The sequence below is a fragment of the Octopus bimaculoides genome, chromosome 18 (assembly GCF_001194135.2).
Source record: "Octopus bimaculoides isolate UCB-OBI-ISO-001 chromosome 18, ASM119413v2, whole genome shotgun sequence".
NCBI lineage: Eukaryota > Metazoa > Mollusca > Cephalopoda > Octopoda > Octopodidae > Octopus > Octopus bimaculoides.
Genome location: NC_068998.1, coordinates 41,143,463 through 41,149,456, shown reverse-complemented (window position 1 = coordinate 41,149,456; position 5,994 = coordinate 41,143,463). Strand labels below are relative to the sequence as shown.

At 33.4% G+C, this 5,994-nt stretch overlaps 1 long non-coding RNA gene across 1 annotated transcript in view; it reads left to right on the top strand.

The window, feature by feature from the left end:
- Nucleotides 1–64: 64 nt before the first annotated feature.
- Nucleotides 65–5,994, top strand: part of LOC128249799 (uncharacterized) — a 10,005-nt gene continuing 4,075 nt past the window's right edge. Inside the window, exons 1-4 of the long non-coding RNA XR_008265907.1 lie at nucleotides 65–1,016; nucleotides 1,401–1,424; nucleotides 3,279–3,533; nucleotides 4,834–4,960. This is a non-coding gene — a long non-coding RNA (uncharacterized LOC128249799). The remainder of the gene's footprint in view (nucleotides 1,017–1,400; nucleotides 1,425–3,278; nucleotides 3,534–4,833; nucleotides 4,961–5,994) is intronic.

Here is a 5,994-nt window from a genome sequence, read left to right as displayed (position 1 = left end):
AAAGAATATGGCTCAGATATGTTTGAATTTTTGGAAATAAGGCTCTAAATAGAGCTATTTCCGATTTGAAAAATATATGTTCACGAAGTATTTTGTGTTATACACAACTTATACAAAATTTTAAAACAAAATAGGTCTTTTAAGAGGTGAAAAATGCAACTTACATGGGAGCCGATGTGTCTACCGTCCGTCCATGATGATAGATAGATAGATAGATAGATAGATAGATAGATAGATAGATAGATAGATAGATAGATAGATAGATAGATAGATAGTCTTATTGTTGCTATGTGTTATATTTAATATGTATGCAATACTATATTGACAAATATTTGTTTTTATAAAAGCTTTATCGTTATTAAAATGCTAGATGTATTGAGATGGATCCAAGTCGACGAAAGTAAGTATATGCTTAATTTATATAATATGATGGCCTCTTGTACGATGAAATATAGACGCGAATTTTGTTCTTAAACTATCATCGATTGAACACATATTTCCGTTACCAATTCTCTCACACTCTTAACCGGTATATTGGTGATTTACTCATATATATATTTCTGTCACCTAGTTAGACAGAAGACAATACAAATTGTGCTAGGCAACACTCAGTTACATATAAATAAATAGACTATTATTTTGGACCATCTTGAATTCAAATTTGTATAATTTTTCTATCGTTGTTTAAAGATCTCCGACAGTTAGGTTAAATTTTCTATCTAGTTGTAAAACTATGAACTTGATAAGTAATTCTGTTTTTAAAACTGAGTATTAACTTTGGTTTATAATTAGGAGTCATTTATAATTGGGAGTCATTTGGAAGGCGAGTTTGAGTCCAGAATAGAGTTGATTTAAAAATATAAACAATACAAGAATACCTGAATATGTAATTTTTATTCATATTTTTACCTTCCAGTACTTTCATGGATTTTGATAATTGTATGTTGAAACATATAAAATATACCACATATTGTACAATGCATTTCAGAATGGATTATATTTTTAAGTGTAAGAAGGTAAATAGTTTGCATTACTTTAGCGTTATTTGTCTAAAACAATGAGCGACTGAGATACGTACGATTTAAAAAGAATTATTGTATTGTAAGGATATATAAAAATCATTATTTTGCGTAAAAGTACCTTTCAAGGAACGATCGATCAATGAAAGAGAGAACATGTTATTTAGTTACATTTTTATTTTCTTTCAATTGGATATTAAATAATGTGGCTTAAGACTTAACGCGATGACATGAACGTATCGAACGTGTCTTACTTGCAAGATTTTTAATCGATGATAGTGCTATGGCAGCTATATTCAGAAGAGAACTATATATTTCACATGTGTATATGTCTGTATATGTCTGTAATAGCAAGTTAACTATTTTATCATTTTCTTTCAGGGTGGCTCTGGCAACACATTTGGTGTAAGCAAAATATTTCTACTACCGCTGAATATTTTGTATATGACTACAACTCAATCAATTTGAAGGATAACATTTTTTTATTCATTATAATATGGTTGAAACATTTCTTTAGTACAAGTAGCTGTCGTTTTGCTATTAGTGAAATAGTATGGTAAACCTTTTTCAATATGGCTTCAATAACAGAAACATAACCATAAAACATAATGCAAAGCCTCCTGAACATAAAAAGATTGTTTTTTATGTAGTATTACAGTGTAATTTCCCTATTATTTAATTGAAAGGAAAATATTGAAAAGTCATATTATAATGTCCTAACTGGAATAGGAGTGTTCATAGTAAAAAAGAAACATGCGCCATATATGTAATACATATTCCATGTCTGTTGCAATGTAAATTCTACACTACGACTTAAAAATATTGTTCCGATCTAAGGAAAGTTGTAGAAAATTGCATTATGAAACCGTATAGTTACAATAACATTATGGATAGTGTAACTTACGTTGTACACAGAATATTGCTTTTTTTGCATAGGAATAACAGTTAGAGGAATGAGGTGCTACATTCATAATACGGATAAGCTAGAGTTCTTTGCAGTGATATTTTGAAAGTATTTTACTAAAATATGATTGATTTTAATAAGAAATATGATATAATTGTGATGGCATTACATAGCCATTTTAAATAAAATTCTATCGAATAAATATTCAATGACGATGCTGGTTATTACGAGAAGGCATTCGAAAGGAAAATTTTGAAGAATAGCATTATGTACATTCCTCCGAATGAACAAGGATCCCATAGCAGTAGGTTCGGTAATTCCCATAGCAGGAGAAATAGCTGTGGGAGAGTAATGCCCTACTATGAATCTAACAACCATTCTACTAAACCTAGACCTACGTCATATTTTAAAAGAATCTCTAAGCACACCTAAAATGTTAGAATATGTAACATACACGAGGGTTCCAGTTGATCCGACCAACTGAACAGCTTGCTTGTAAACTTAACATGAAAGACGCAAAGCACTTCACAATCACGTTTACACTTAATGTAAATGTAAGGGGTGGAGGCACAATGGCCCAGTGGTTAGGGCAGCGGACTCGCGGTCATAGGATCGCGGTTTCGATTCCCAGACCGGGCGTTGTGAGTGTTTATTGAGCGAAAACACCTAAAGCTCCACGAGGCTCCGGTAGGGGATGGTGGCGAACCCTGCTGTACTCTTCCACCACAACTTTCTCTCACTCTTACTTCCTGTCTCTGTTGTGCCTGTAATTCAAAGGGTCAGCCTTGTCACACTGTGTCACGCTGAATATCCCCGAGAACTACGTTAAGGGTACACGTGTCTGTGGAGTGCTCAGCCACTTGCACGTTAATTTCACGAGCAGGCTGTTCCGTTGATCGGATCAACTGGAACCCTCGGCGTCGTAAGCGACGGAGTGCCAACAACAACAACAGAATTGTAAGGGAGATTCAGTATGACACAGGGATGTGGTCCTTTGAAGTACAGATACTACTCATTTTTGCTAGCCGGGTGGACCGGTGCAATGTAAAATTAAGTTTCGTGCTCAAGTACACAAAGCGTCGCTGTGAATTGAACTCAAAACCTTACATTCGGGAGCCGAATACCCTAACCAAAAGCCACGCGCCTTCACACCTTAATATATCCTCACAAATAACATATAAAATTATATGTGGGCCTTACTAATATATTTTATGCTCACAGCACCCTAAAAAACATAGGTCAATTGTATACTAATGGAAATGCAAATAGTAGCAGAGTAAACTAGCTTATCTAAATCACTATAAATGTTTGTCGATATAAAACTTCGAATAACCAAACTTTTCTGTCATTTACAGGTTAGGAGCCAGTCACTATTCGCAACTGCTATTATAATTCTATTACTTGTACATATATAAGTATATATTATGTCACTACAAGTATGTTTGAGTATTATTTTGAAGACTTTTTTTTAATGAGATGAGTCATAAAAGTGAATTCCCAATATTGCAAGAGATCAGCTTTACTACACGTGTCTACAACTCTATACGTGACATTGAAGATAATTTCGAACCTTTCTACACAGTATACTGTAAATTTAGATTAAAATAACTGTAAGATTTCATCGATTTTTACTATGTTAACTCATGTCATTTTCAAATCGTTTTAAATGTAACATTCGAAATATTCACACCGGACGACAATGGTGCCATACCAGCAAAATGAATAGCATTAAGAGAAGGATAAATTGGTGTACGTTTCATTGTAAGCTACAAATTCTTCATTAAACAAGAAGTAACATTATCGTAACATAAACTATAATCTGACAGACATAGTACAAGAATTAAACCTATACGACATACTATGACCCATACCTAAATAACAGCTAAAGACGAAGAGAAGTTCTGCATCTTCTTCCAATACAGACATCTGGGAGCATAAATAATACGGAATATTCATGAAACTTTGCACCAGGTTTTGGAAAATATTTCAATATGACTTTAATAATAATTTCCTCATATAAGCCGTTATGTATGTTCCTACAAGAGTACTATTTAAAAGTTCTTACAAAGCAAATCTAGAATGAAAACAATGTCTTTCATCCGTATTGCTATGTTGCATGTGACGGTAAAGAGAAATTATAAACAGGACTGATTTCATTACGACGTTTCGTATCCAAGACGTCAAATGTTAACAATGTGATCGAAGATTAAAAAATGGGTAATGGGCGGATATGCCATATTTCGGGAGTTTGTGGCTATACTTTGTATAGAATAGATTCTTTATAGAATGATAGCTATAACTGTAGAATATCTGTAAACATGACATTAACATGCGATTTAAATGCACTGCTAACACAGTAGTTCGAGTTATTGACTCATAAAAACGTTTAATATGCTTTGTAGCATATTATGGTTGCATAACGAAATACTGTGTGCATAGAAGTCATTAATATTTACCAGCTTCCAAGGAATATATTCAATAAGTATATTATTATATCAAATAACTTTACACCGCTATATGTCGTGGCAATTCAAGCAATGAGTTTGTGGATAATTAATGTGTTAGATGGGTGCTGATGAAGAAGCAAAACGTCCGAAATATGGCATATGCGCCCATTACCCGTTACCAAAATCAATGCTGGCTATAACTTCTTTAGAAAATCTGTGCAGTTGACCCTAACACGTGGTCTTAGTGCACTGCTAACACAGTTGTATGCGATATTGGCTTATAAATGCGTTTAATACATTTTCTAGTATATTATGGTCGCATAACGAAATACTGTGCGCCTACAAGTCGTTAATATTTTAGAAGATTTTAGTTTAATGAAATCGCTCCAATATAGCTTCCAATGTATTACTATTATCTCTGTGTATACACATACATACATTATATACACATAAATATTCGCAGAAGCTAAAATCCCCAACGAATCGGAAAAGAGAATGGAGAAACATGAAGAACACTATGCGGCGCCCGGTCTGGTAATCGAACTCACGATCTTCATGTTTAAGTGAAGGATGTTTATCAATTTTCACCGGTAAAATGTTTCATTGAGTTATGTGGGTAGTGTTGTGTGTATTTGGTAGGAAAGAAGAGAAGGTGATGGAAAGAGAGAGAGGAATGTATAAGAAAGAGCTCGAAATAGTTAAGAAATTGGGTCTACAAAATAGGGCAACACCATATACATCAAAGACGCCCAGAATAATCATAAAAGGCTATCAGCAAAACTTACAGGATAACCCATCAGTAAGATTAATATGTCTATTTAAATCCGACATAGATAGAATTAGAAAAGCAATAATAGAAAGAATAATACCAAAATTGAAATATCTAACACCACTGAAGTTATCACATGGTTTAAGAAACTGGGGAACAAAAAACAAGACAAAATTCGTGCCGCTAGATACATCGAACTATTTCCTGTCCATACACTCAGTTGTACTAAAAAGCGCTATTATTCGCAAAAATTAACTCGGACCTCACTAGAGACGAAGTAGATAAAAATTCAAACGACTTGGAGCACTATAGTAGAATACAGAGTCAAACTTTGGACTCGCTCAGATAAAAAAGATTCATTCGACATAAAAATGGAATCTAGTGATTCAGCACAAGTTATGGATATAGTAGGAATATATTTATCATCACAAATAGAAGCTTCTTTAACTTAGTGGAGTGAGATTATATAGAGACGGTGCGTTATTTACAGTACAAAGAAGTAGTAACGTAAATATAAAAAGTTGTAAGAAAAATCTTGTTAAATTCTTTGAGAACTTCGGACTGGAAATAGAAATGGAAAACAATCACAGATACGTAAAATTCCCGGACGTAAAGCTTACCCACAACGATAGAAAGTTCGAACCTTTCTATAAGCAAAATTAAAAAACTTGAAATATATAAGTCGAGTATCAAACCGTCCGGAATATATGCTGCGAAGTATACCGAGAAGTTTTATTATAAATGCAAAAGAACACCATAGAGGAATCAACGTAAGCTGAAATAATAAACTACGATAGGTGAACCGTGATATGCCGAGGGATTACTGTATGTATACATATGTATATATATATATAT